The sequence below is a fragment of the Phocoena sinus genome, chromosome X (genome assembly GCF_008692025.1).
Source record: "Phocoena sinus isolate mPhoSin1 chromosome X, mPhoSin1.pri, whole genome shotgun sequence".
In the NCBI taxonomy this organism is placed as follows: domain Eukaryota; kingdom Metazoa; phylum Chordata; class Mammalia; order Artiodactyla; family Phocoenidae; genus Phocoena; species Phocoena sinus.
This window is the reverse complement of record NC_045784.1, coordinates 55,452,953-55,467,086: the sequence shown is the minus strand read 5'-3', so window position 1 is coordinate 55,467,086 and position 14,134 is coordinate 55,452,953. Positions and strand designations below refer to the sequence as shown.

Genomic DNA, 14,134 nt, shown 5'->3' with positions numbered 1-14,134 from the left:
GGTTCCCGGGATCCAGGGACAACTTCCCCGGGACAGCGCACGGCGGGCTTCAGGCTGGTGCAACGTCACGCCGGCCTCTGCCGCAACGTCACGCTGCCTCTGCCGCCGCAGGCCGGCCCCGCACGCAGTGCCCCTCCTTCCCCCATCCCCCAACCCCCGGCCTGAGTGAGCCGGAGGCCCCGAATCAGCGGCTCCTTTAACCCCGTCCTGTCTGAGCGAAAAAACAGACGCCCTCCAGCGACCTACACGCAGAGGCAGGGCCAAATCCAAAGCTGAGCTCCTGTGAGCTGTGAAAACAAAGAAGAGAAAGGGAAATCTCTCCCAGCAGCCACAGAAGCAGCGGATTAAAGCTCCACAATCAACTTGATATACCCTGCATCTGTGGAATACCTGAATAGACAAGGAATGATCCCAAATTGAAGAGGTGGAATTTAGGAGCGAAATCTATGATTTTTTTTCCCTTTTCCTCTTTTTGTGAAGGTGTACGTGTATGCTCCTGTGTGACATCTAGTCTGTATACTCTAGCTTCCACCATTTGTCCTAGGGCTCTATCCGTCCATGACTTTTTTTTAAAAATTCTTTTTCTTAATAATTAAGTTTAATTGTAATAACTTTATTATACTTTACCTTCGTTCTTTCTTTCTTTCCTTCCTTCCCTCCCTCCTTTAGACAACGAATCACCCCAAATTGAGGAGGTGGTCTCAGGGAGCAGGATTTATGATTTTTCCCCCTTTACCTCTTTTTGTGAAGGTGTATGTGTATGCTTCTGTGTAAGATTTTCTCTGTATAGCTTTGCTTCCAACATTTGTCCTAAGGTTCTATCCGTCCCTTTTTTTTTTTCTAAATATTTTTTAATTCAATAACTATATTATACTTTATTTTATTTTTACTGTATCATCTTTCTTTCTGTCTTTTTTTCCTTCTTTCCCTCCTTCCTTCCTTCCTCCCTCCCTCCCTCCCTCCCTCCTTTCTTTCCTTCTTTGCTTCTTTCTTCCTTCCTTCCTTTCCTCCTTTCCTTCTTTCTTTCCTCATACTTCTACTAATTCTCTCTACTTTTTCTCCCTTTTATTCTGAGCCGTGTGGATGAAAGGCTCTTGGTGCTCCAGCCAGGAGTCAGGGCTCTGCCTCTGAGGTAGGAGAGCCAACTTCAGGTCACTGGTCAACAAGAGACCTCCCAGCTCCACATAATATTAAACAGCGGAAATCTCCCAGAGACCTCCATCTTAACACCAGCACCCAGCTTCACTCAACGACCAGCAAGCCACAGTGCTGGACAACCTATGCCAAACAACTAGCAAAACAGGAACACAACCCCACCCATTAGCAGAGAGGCTGCCTAAAATCATAATAAGGCCACAGACACCCCAAAACACACCACCAGACGTGAACCTGCCCAGTAGAGAGACAAGATCCAGCCTCATCCAGCACAACACAGGCACTAGTCCCCTCCACCAGGAAGCCTACACAACCCACTGAAACAACCTTAGCCACTGGAGACAGACATCAAAAACAACGGGAACTACGAACCTGCAGCCTCCAAAAAGGAGACCCCAAACACAGTAAGATAAGCAAAATGAGAAGACAGAAAAACACACAGCAGATGAAGGAGCAAGATAAAAACCCACCAGACCTAACAAATGAAGAGGAAATAGGCAATCTACCTGAAAAAGAATTCAGAATAATGATAGTAAGGATGATCCGAAATCTTGGAAGTAGAATGGACAAAATGCAAGAAACAGTTAACAAGGACCTACAAGAACTAAAGATGAAACAAGCAACGATGAACAATGCAATAAATGAAATTAAAATCACTCTAGATAGGATCAATAGCAGAATAACTGAGGCAGAAGAACGGATAAGTGACCTGGAAGATAAAGTAGCGGAAATAACTACTGCAGAGCAGAATAAAGAAAAAAGAATGAAAAGAACTGAGGACAGACTCAGAGACCTCTGGGACAACATGAAACGCACCAACATTCGAATTATAGGGGTTCCAGAAGAAGAAGAAAGAAAGAAAGGGACTGAGAAAATATTTGAAGAGATTATAGTTGAAAACTTCCCTAATATGGGAAAGGAAATAGTTAATCAAGTCCAGGAAGCACAGAGGGTCCCATACAGGATAAATACAAGGAGAAACACGCCAAGACACATATTAATCAAACTGTCAAAAATTAAATACAAAGAAAGCATATTAAAAGCAGCAAGGGAAAAACAACAAATAACACACAAGGGAATCCCCATAAGGTTAACAGCGGATCTCTCAGCAGAAACCCTACAAGCCAGAAGGGAGTGGCAGGACATACTGAAAGTGATGAAGGAGAATAGCCTGAAACCAAGATTACTCTACCCAGCAAGGATCTCATTCACATTTGATGGAGAAATTAAAACCTTTACAGACAAGCAAAAGCTGAGAGAGTTCAGCACCACCAAACCAGCTTTACAACAAATGCTAAAGGAACTTCTCTAGACACGAAACACAAGAGAAGGAAATGACCTATAGTAGCGAACCCAAAACAATATATAAAATGGAAATAGGAACATACATATCAATAATTACCTTAAATGTAAATGGACTAAATGCTCCCACCAAAAGACACAGATTGGCTGAATGGATACAAAAACAAGACCCTTATATATGCTGTCTACAGGAGACCCACTTCAGAACTAGAGACACATACAGACTGAAAGTAAGGGGATGGAAAAAGATATTCCATGCAAATGGAAACCAAAAGAAAGCTGGAGTAGCAATTCTCATATCAGACAAAATAGACTTTAAAATAAGGACTATTAAAAGGGACAAAGAAGGACACTACATAATGATCAAGGGATCGATCCAAGAAGAAGATATAAAAATTGTAAATATTTATGCACCCAACATAGGAGCACCTCAATACATAAGGCAAATACCAACAACCATAAAAGGGGAGATCAACAGTAACACATTCATAGTAGGGGACTTTAACACCCCACTTTCACCCATGGACAGATCATCCAAAATGAAAATAAATAAGGAAACACAAGCTTTAAATGATACATTAAACAAGATGGACTTAATTGATATTTATAGGACACTCCATCCAAAAACAACAGAATACACATTTTTCTCAAGTGCTCATGGAACATTCTCCAGGATAGATCATATCTTGGGTCACAAATCAAGTCTTGGTAAATTTAAGAAAACTGAAATTGTATCAAGTATCTTTTCCGACCACAACGCCATGAGACTAGATATCAATTACAGGAAAAGATCTGTAAAAAATACAAACACATGGAGGCTAAACAATACACTACTTAATAATGAAGTGATCACTGAAGAAATCAAAGAGGAAATAAAAAAATACCTAGAAACAAATGACAATGGAGACACAACGACCCAAAACCTATGGGATGCAGCAAAAGCAGTTCTAAGGGGGAAGTTTATAGCAATACAAGCCCACCTTAAGAAGCAGGAAACATCTCGAATAAACAACCTAACCTTTCACCTGAAGCAATTAGAGAAAGAAGAACAAAAAAACCCCAAAGCTAGCAGAAGGAAAGAAATCATAAAAATCAGATCAGAAATAAATGAAAAAGAAATGAAGGAAACAATAGCAAAGATCAATAAAACTAAAAGCTGGTTCTTTGAGAAGATAAACAAAATAGATAAACCACTAGCCAGACTCATCAAGAAAAAAAGGGAGAAGACTCAAATCAATAGAATTAGAAATGAAAAAGGAGAAGTAACAACTGACACTGCAGAAATAAAAAAAATCATGAGAGATTACTACAAGCAACTCTATGCCAATAAAATGGACAATCTGGAAGAAATGGACAAATTCTTAGAAATGCACAACCTGCCAAGACTGAATCAGGAAGAAATAGAAAATATGAACAGACCAATCACAAGCACTGAAATTGAAACTGTGATTAAAAACCTTCCAACAAACAAAAGCCCAGGACCAGATGGCTTCACAGGTGAATTCTATCAAACGTTTAGAGAAGAGCTAACACCTATCCTTCTCAAACTCTTCCAAAATATAGCAGAGGGAGGAACACTCCCAAATTCCTTCTATGAAGCCACCATCACCTTGATACCAAAACCAGACAAGGATGTCACAAAGAAAGAAAACTACAGGCCAATATCACTGATGAACATAGATGCAAAAATCCTCAACAAAATACTAGCAAACAGAATCCAACAGCACATTAAAAGGGTCATACACCATGATCAAGTGGGGTTTATTCCAGGAATGCAAGGATTCTTCAATATACGCAAATCTATCAATGTGATAAACTATATTAACAAATTGAAGGAGAAAAACCATATGATCATCTCAATAGATGCAGAGAAAGCTTTCGACAAAATTCAACACCCATTTATGATAAAAACCCTCCAGAAAGTAGGCATAGAGGGAACTTTCCTAAACATAATAAAAGCCATATATGACAAGCCCACAGCAAACATCATCCTCAATGGTGAAAAACTGAAGGCATTTCCACTAAGATCAGGAACAAGACAAGGTTGCCCACTCTCACCACTCTTATTCAACATAGTTTTGGAAGTTTTAGCCACAGCAATCAGAGAAGAAAAGGAAATAAAAGGAATCCAAATCGGAAAAGAAGAAGTAAAGCTGTCACTGTTTGCAGATGACATGATACTATACATAGAGAATCCTAAAGATGCTACCAGAAAACTACTAGAGCTAATCAATGAATTTGGTAAAGTAGCAGGATACAAAATTAATGCACAGAAATCTCTGGCATTCCTATATACTAATGATGAAAAATCTGAAAGTGAAATCAAGAAAACACTCCCATTTACCATTGCAACAAAAAGAATAAAATATCTAGGACTAAACCTACCTAAGGATACGAAAGACCTGTATGCAGAAAATTATAAGACACTGATGAAAGAAATTAAAGATGATACAAATAGATGGAGAGATATACCATGTTCTTGGATGGGAAGAATCAACATTGTGAAAATGACTCTACTACCCAAAGCAATCTACAGATTCAATGCAATCCCTATCAAACTACCACTGGCATTTTTCACAGAACTAGAACAAAAAATTTCGCAATTTGTATGGAAACACAAAAGACCCCGAATAGCCAAAGCAATCTTGAGAACGAAAAAAGGAGCTGGAGGAATAAGGCTCCCTGACTTCAGACTATATTACAAAGCAACAGTAATCAAGACAGTATGGTACTGGCACAAAAACAGAAAGATAGATCAGTGGAACAGGATAGAAAGCCCAGAGATAAACCCACGCACATATGGACACCTTATCTTTGATAAAGGAGGCAGGAATGTACAGTGGAGAAAGGACAGCCTCTTCAATAAATGGTGCTGGGAAAACTGGACAGGTACATGTAAAAGTATGAGATTAGATCACTCCCTAACACCATACACAAAAATAAGCTCAAAATGGATTAAAGACCTAAATGTAAGGCCAGAAACTATCAAACTCTTAGAAGAAAACATAAGCAGAACACTCTATGACATAAATCACAGCAAGATCCTTTCTGACCCACCTCCTAGAGTAATGGAAATAAAAACAAAAATAAACAAATGGGACCTAATGAAACTTCAAAGCTTTTGCACAGCAAAGGAAACCATAACCAAGACCAAAAGACAACCCTCAGAATGGGAGAAAACATTTGCAAATGAAGCAACTGACAAAGGATTAATCTCCAAAATTTACAAGCAGCTCATGCAGCTCAATAACAAAAAAACAAACAACCCCATCCAAAAATGGGCAGAAGACCTAAATAGACATTTCTCCAAAGAAGATATACAGAATGCCAACAAACACATGAAAGAATGCTCAACATCATTAATCATTAGAGAAATGCAAATCAAAACTACAATGAGATATCATCTCACACCAGTCAGAATGGCCATCATCAAAAAATCAAGAAACAATAAATGCTGGAGAGGGTGTGGAGAAAAGGGGACACTCTTGCACTGCTGGTGGGAATGTGAATTGGTTCAGCCACTGTGGAGAACAGTATGGAGGTTCCTCAAAAAACTACAAATAGAATTACCATATGACCCAGCAATCCCACTACTTGGCATATACCCTGAGAAAACCAAAATTCAAAAAGAGTCATGTACCAAAATGTTCATTGCAGCTCTATTTACAATAGCCAGGACATGGAAACAACCTAAGCGCCCATCATCGGATGAATGGATAAAGAAGATGTGGCACATATACACAATGGAATATTACTCAGCCTTAAAAAGAAATGAAATTGAGCTATTTGTAATGAGATGGATAGACCTAGAATCTGTCATACAGAGTGAAGTAAGTCAGAAAGAAAAAGACAAATACCGTATGCTAACACATATATATGGAATTTAAGGGAAAAAAATGTCATGAAGAACCTAGGGGTAAGATAGGAATAAAGACACAGACCTACTGGAGAACGGACTTAAGGATATGGGGAGGGGGAAGGGTGAGTTTTGACAGGGCGAGAGAGAGTCATGGACATATACACACTAACAAACGTAGTAAGGTAGATAGCTGGGGGGAAGCAGCCGCAAGGCACAGGGATATTAGCTCGGTGCTTTGTGACAGCCTGGAAGGGTGGGATGGGGAGAGTGGGAGGGAGGGAGACGCAAGAGGGAAGACATATGGGAACATATGTATATGTATAGCTGATTCACTTTGTTGTAAATCAGAAACTAACATACCATTGTAAAGCAATTATACCCCAATAAAGATGTTTAAAAAAAATAAATAAATAAATAAATAAATAAACAAACAAATAAATAAAAAAAAATACATACATAGACATAATACATCCAATTCTTGATTATTCAGGAGGAGATGATCTAGTTGGCCATATCTCAAAGTCCCTTTGTTTCTCTTTCTTTCCCATACTGCTTGCCTCAAAGTCTTTTCCAGAGTTAGCAGGACACGAAAAGGAGATGAAACTCAAATCAGTTAATTTTACTCCCACTCAATAATCCTCAGAAAAGATATAGTTGATATAGAAGAAATCTGAAATTATTGGTTAAAGCCTTGAGGATTATATATAGATTTAACTTGTCCATGCTTTCCCACTTGTACCCTAGAGTAACTTATAAGCTCTATAAGCTTTATAAAAATACAGTAAAATAAGCTATTGAGATCTAAGTTCCCAAATTTGAAGATTAGGCTATTATTATACACCAATTTAATACTTTGTAGCAGTCAAATATTTTGCTTTATTGCTTATTTATTCTGGTGATTTTCAACTCTCTTGTCAGAGGTTATTTTAATACCTTTGGGGCTTTTTGGTCTTGCTTTGCTTTTTTTTTTTTTTTTTTGAGTTTTTATTTTCTAATAGATGGTCTCTGAAAGGTGATTGCATTGGAGAATGGGATGACTGACCAGGAGAAGAAAGTATGGAATTTCAACATTCATTCTTCAGCAAGGGGTAAGCTAACCTGGAAAATATTAAGCACAAGGTATGGGAACTGTTACCACAAGTTTTTATAGGATTTTGAACTACAAGAAGTCTTTCCTTGATCTACACATTTTACAATTGTTATAAGTTTTAGGGGTCGTTTGTTTAGGGGGCACTTGGGATTGGCCATCTGGAAAACTCATTTGCTAGGTACTTATTCTAGTTATCTGGAAAGATGACTTTTTGATATCAATTTATCCAAAGACTTATGACCACCCTACCTGAGGCATATTTTATTATCTTTGCTAATTTTACCATGCAGATGAGGATATAACATTTTAGGAAGTGGATAGAAGAGATAGGATACATTATGAAGTAACGAATGTATTTTGATATTTTTCTTAATGAGCAAAATATCTTCTGAACCTGACTGTTCACACCCAGAGCTGTTGATTAGTCAAGAAAGAACATAAAAGAGTAACAAAGTTTTTCAATTATAAGACATCTATTTACTTTGATATTTTGCATGAACCTTATATACAGATGAAGTCTGTGTTCTGGAACTTCAAGACAAAAGGCAAAATCAAGAAGATTTGGAATATTATTTAGACCAAAGTATGTTTTAGTTCTCAAAGCATGATTTGTGAACCCCCTAGGAGTCTCCAAAACATTTTCAGGGGAACTGTGAGATCAGAACTATTTTCATAATAACACCAAGCATTATTATTATTTTAAATATTTATTTATTTATTTGGCTGTGCTGGGTCTTAGTTGTGGCATGCAGGATCTTTGTTGCCGCGTGTGGGATCTTTTAGTTGCATCATGCGGGTTCCTTTAGTTGCGGCATGCAGGCTCTTAGTAGCAGCATATGGGCTCTTAGTTGTGGCATGCAGGATCTAGTTCCCTGACCAGGGATCAAACCTGGGTGCCCTGGATTAAGAGTGCAGAGTCTTAACCACTGGACCACCAGGGAAGTCCCCCAAGACATTATTAATAGCCATTTTTACTCTCATTCTCTCATAAGCACAGTGGAATTTTCCCAAAGATACATGATGTCTGATGATGTCATCATTCTAATTTAATATATAATAGGTATATAATTGTAATTTGTAAAACAATTTATAAATATTTAATATGTTAGTTTTAAACTGTTATATGGTAAATACTGATAGATATAACCCACATAGACAAAAACTCTTTGGGATTCTATAATTTTTTAAAAGTGTAAAATTGTACTAAGTCTAAAGAGTTTGAGAAGCACTGACATAGACCAAACTTGATTCACAAAGCATTATTTTTCATAATACAAAAACACCATTGTCTTTATTTTAGCTGTGATGACCATGGAATGGCCTTCTCCATTATGTGAGATAGGAGAATGAAGAAGAAAGCTAAACTAAGATGAACCAGTATCCAATGTCATTGAAAAAAGAGCCATGCACAGATACATCTGAGTCTACTTTACATCTTGTTTGGCTCATTCAGAGTAGTATTTAGACATATGAACTGACCAATATTTACTTTGAATTTTCAGCTTCCACATAGATAATAATGGCTCTTATATCCTGTTAGTATAAGTGATGATCTTAGTAGTTTAAAGGAGATATCATATTTTCCTTCTAATTTTTAGGGAAGAAAACAAAATCTTCAGTTGCTTTTTCTACTATGGTGTCACCTTTTTAGTTTTGCATCCGTTGGCTCAGCAAACATTGAGGAAAATGGTACATACCACCAATAAAAGAAATGACCAGATCTGGTTTAAAAGATGACAGACAATTTCGTCATTATCACAGAATCAAAATAGGCATCTGGCTTATTCCAAATGTGATTGATCCCTCTTCTGGATCCTGATACAATTTATTTTCTCTGCTGCTCATTTGTGATTTATAACATACTGCTTTTCACAGCTAGTTATTTTTTTAAATATATAAATATTTAAACTTCTCTCCTGATCTGTTAACCACATGAGGGATTTTTGACAGATAGTTCATTCTTTAAGCACTTTTAGAGAAGATGAAAACAAGTTGGAAGTCCCAATTTCCATTTCTCAAATTTCAACTTGAGTGACATAAAATCTGTAGTTCCTTGCTTGCTAGAACCAAAGTTTATTCACTTTAGTGACACTACATAAAGCATCAATTTAGAGTCACTGATAATGTGGTGTGTTGCTTTTTCTCTTATCTGTGTTACAGTTTTAATTAAAGGTTTTACTGTGAGATTCTGAGAGAATAACTCATTTTTTTAGATCTATTAAATATAGTGGTAATGGACCTTAAAGTCATGCCCAAACGATGCAGATCCAAATAATTAAAGCCAGTTTAGTCACCAACTATGAAAATAATTACAACATTGCTTTTATTTACATTTTTTGGTCTTTGTCTTTTTAAATATTTTTATTGAAATATAATTGATTTGCAATATTATATTAGTTTTGGGTGCACAGCACAGCAATTCAGTATTTTTACAGATTATACTCTATTAAAAGTAAGTAAAAGATAATGGCTATAATTCCCTGTGCTATATCCTTGTTAGTTACCTATTTTATACATAGTAGTTTATAGCTCTTAAACCCATATCCCTAACTTGACCATCCCCCTTTCCATCTCCCATCTGCTAACAACTAGTTTGTTTTCTATAAATGTGAATCTGTTTCTTGCTTTCTATATACATTTGTTTGTATTATTTTTAAAATAACATATGTAAGTGATATTGTACAGTATTTCTCTATCTGACTTATGACACTGAGCATAATATTCTCTACATCCATCCATGTTGATGCAAATGACAGAATTTCATTGTTCTTTATGGCTGAGTAATATTCCATTGTGTATATACACCATATTTTCTTTATCCATTAATTTGCTGATGGAAATTGTGTTGCTTCCATATGTTTCCAATTGTAAATCAACTTTGGGGTGCATGTATGTTTTTGAATTAGTGTTTTCATTTCTTTTGAATCCATACACAGGAGTGAAATTTCTGGACCATATGATAGACAGGAGTGAAACTTCTGGATCATATGATAGTTCTATTTTTAGTTTTTTGAGAAATTTCCATACTGTTCTCCATAGTGGCTGCACCAATTTACATTCTCACCAATGGTGTACAAGTGTTCCCTTTTCTCCACATGCTTACCAATATTTGTTATTTGTAGACTTTGAAACTAGCCATTCTGACAGATGTGAGGGGATATCTCATTGTTGTTCTGATCTACATTTCTTTAATGCTTAGTGATGTTGAGGATCTTTTAATGAGCCTGTTAGCCATCTTTACATCTTCTTTGGGAAAAATGTCTATTCAGGTGTTCTGCTCATTTTTAATTGGATTGTTTGTTGTTTTGCTATGGAGATGTATCAGTAGTTTATTTAATTTGGACATTGACCCCTTATCGGTCATAGCATTTACAAATATTTCTCCCCCGCCATTCAGTAAGTTGTCTTTTCATTATCTTGATGGTTTCATTTGCTGTGCAAAGTCTTTTAAATTTAATTAGATCTACTTTGTTTATTTTCCTTTTATTTATTTATCTTTTTTGCCTTAGAATACAGAACCAAAAAATATTTCTATGATTTATGTCAAAGAGTGCCCTGCCTATGAGCTCTTCTAGGAACTTTTTTTGGTTTCAGGTCATACATTTCAGTCGTTAATCCATTGTGAGTTTATTTTTGTATATGATGTGAGGAATTTCTAATTGCATTCTTTTACAGGCGCTGTCCAGTTTTCCAAGCACCATTTATTGAAGCAACTGTCTTTTCTTCATTGTGTATTCTTGCCTCCTTTGCCATAGATTAACTGACCAGAGGCATGTGGGTTTATTTCTTGGTTCTCTATTCAGTTCCATCGATATATGTGGGGTTTTATTTTGCTTTACTTTTTTGCCAGTACAGTGCTGTTTTATCTTTTTTAATTTCTTTATTGGAGTATAATTGTTTACAAACTTGCTAGTTTCTGTTGTACAACAAAGTGAATAAGCTATAACTATACATATATAACCATATCCACTCTTTCTTGAGCTTCCCTCCCATCCTCCCTATCCCACCCATCTACGTCATCACAAAGCATCGAGCTGATCACCCTGTGCTATGCAGCAGGTTCCCACTAACCATCCATTGTACATTTGGTAGTGTATATATGTCAATGCTACTCTCTCACTTTGTCCCAGCTTCCCCTTCACCCACTGTATCCTCAAGTCCGTTCTCTACATCTGAGCCTTTATTCCTGCCCTGCCACTAAGTTCATCAGTACCGTTTTCTTAGATTCCATATATGTGCATTAGCATAAGGTATTTGTTTTTCTCTTTCTGACTTACTTCACTCTGTATAACAGACACTAGGTCCATCACCCTCACTACAAATAACTCAGTTTCATTCCTTTTTATGGCTGAGTAATATTCCATTGTATATATGTGCCACACCTTCTTCATCCATTCAAATCTCGATGGACTTTTAGGTTGCTTCCATGTCCTGGAAATTGTAAATAGTGCTACAATGAACATTGTGGTACATGTATTTTTTGAATTATGGTTTTCTCAGTGTATATGCCCAGTAGTGGAATGGCTGGGTCATATGGTAGCCCTATTTTTAGTTTTCTAAGGAACCTCCATAATGTTCTCCATAGTGGCTGTATCAATTTATATTCCAACCAACAGTGCAAGAGGTTTCCCTTTTCTCCACACCCTCTCCAGTATTTATTGTTTGTAGATTTTTTGATGATGGCCATCCTGACTGGTATGAGGTGATACCTCATTGTGGTTTTGATTTGCATTTCTCTAAAGATTAATGATGTTAATCATCTTTTCATGTGTTTGTTGGCAATCTGTATATCTTCTTTGCCTATTTTTTTTTTGTCTATTTAGGTCTTCCACCCAGTTTTGGATTGGGTTTTGTGTGTGGGGTTTTTGATATTGAGCTGCGTGAGCTGCTTGTATATTTTGGAGATTTATCCTTTGTCAGTTGCTTCATTTGCAAATATTTTCTCCCATTCTGAGGGTTATATTTTTGTCTTGTTTATGGTTTCCTTTGCTGTGCAAAAACTTTTAAGTTTCATTAGGTCACATTTGCTTATTCTTGGGACCATTACTCTACGAGGTGGCTCAAAAAAGATTTTGCTGTGATTTATGTCAGAGTGTTCCGCTTATGTTTTCCTCTAAGAGTTTTATGGTGTCTGGCTTTACATTTAGGTCTTTAATCTATACTTAGTTTATTTTTGTGTATGGTGTTAGGGAGTGTTCTAATTTCATTCTTTTACAAGTAGCTACCCGGTTTTCCCAGCTCCACTTATTGAAGAGGCTCTCTTTTCTCCATTGCATGTTCTTGCCTCCTTTGCCAAAGATAAGCTGACCATATATGTCTGGGTTTATCTCTGGGCTTTCTATCCTGTTCCACTGATATACATTTCTGTTTTTGTGCCAGTACCTTACTCTCTTGATTACTGTGTGTTTGTAGTATAGTCTGAAGTCAGGGAGCCTGATTCTTCCAGCTCCATTTCTCTTTCTCAAGACAGTTTTGTTTATTCAGGGTCTTTTGTGTTTCTATACAAATTGTGAAATGTTTTGTTCTAGTTCTGTGAAAAATGCCATTGGTAGTTTGATAGGGATTGCACTGAATCTGTAGATTTCTTTGAGTAGTATAGTCATTTTCACAATGTTTATTCTTCCACTTCAAGAACATGGTATATCTTTCCATCTGTTTGTACCCTCTTTGATTTCTTTTATGAGTGACTTAAAATTTTCTTCATATAGGATTTTTGCCTCCTGAGGTAAGTTTATTCCTAGGTATTTTATTCTTTCTCTTGCAGTGGTAAATGCGAGTATTTCCTTGATTTCTCTTTCTGATGTTTTGTTGTTAGTGTATAGGAAGGCAGGAGATTTCTGTGCATTAATTATGTATCATGCTACTTTACCAAATTCATTTATTAGCTCTAGTAGTTTTCTGGTGATATCTTTAGGGTTTTCTATGTATAGTATCATGTAATCTACAAACAGTGAGAGATTTATTTCTCCTTTTCCAATTTGGATTCCTTTTTTCTTTTTCTTCTCTGATTACTGTGACTAAAACTTCCAAAACTATGTTGAATAATAGTGGTGAGAGTGAGCACTCTTTTCTTGTTCCTGATCTTAGATGAAATGCTTTCATATTTTCACCATTGAGAATGATGTTGGCTGTGGGTTTGTCATATATGGCTTTTATTATGTTGATGTAGGTTCCCTCTATGCCCACTTTCTAAAGAGTTATTTTATCATAGATGGGTGTTGAATTTTGTTGAAAGCTTTTTCTGTATCTATTGAGATTATCATAAGGTTTTATACTTCAGTTTGTTAATATGGTGTATCACATTGGTTGATTTTCATATGTTGATGAATACTTGCATTACTTGGATTAACCTCAGTTGATCATGGTGTATGATCCTTTTAATGTACTGTTGGAGTCTGTTTGCTAATATTTAGTTGACGATTTTGTATCTATATTCATCACTGACATTGGCCTCTAATTTTATTTTCTTGTGACATTTTTGTCCTATTTTGCTATCAGGGTGATAGTGGGCTCATAGAATGAGTTTGGGAGTGTTCCTCCCTCTGCTACATTTTGGAAGAGTTTGAGGGGGATGGGTGTTATCAATTCTCTAAATGCTTGATAGAATTCACCTGCGAAGCCATCTGGCCCTGAGCTTTTCTTTTTCGGAAGATTTTTAATCATAGTTTCAATTTCAGTGCTTGTGATTGTTCTGCTCTTATTTTCTATTTCTTCCTGGTTCAGTCTCG

At 36.6% G+C, this 14,134-nt stretch overlaps 1 non-coding gene across 1 annotated transcript; it reads right to left on the bottom strand.

The window, feature by feature from the left end:
- Positions 1 to 8,274: 8,274 nt before the first annotated feature.
- TRNAK-CUU lies at positions 8,275 to 8,347 on the bottom strand. Its single transcript has one exon. It is a non-coding gene; the product is annotated as a tRNA-Lys (tRNA).
- Positions 8,348 to 14,134: the final 5,787 nt, after the last annotated feature.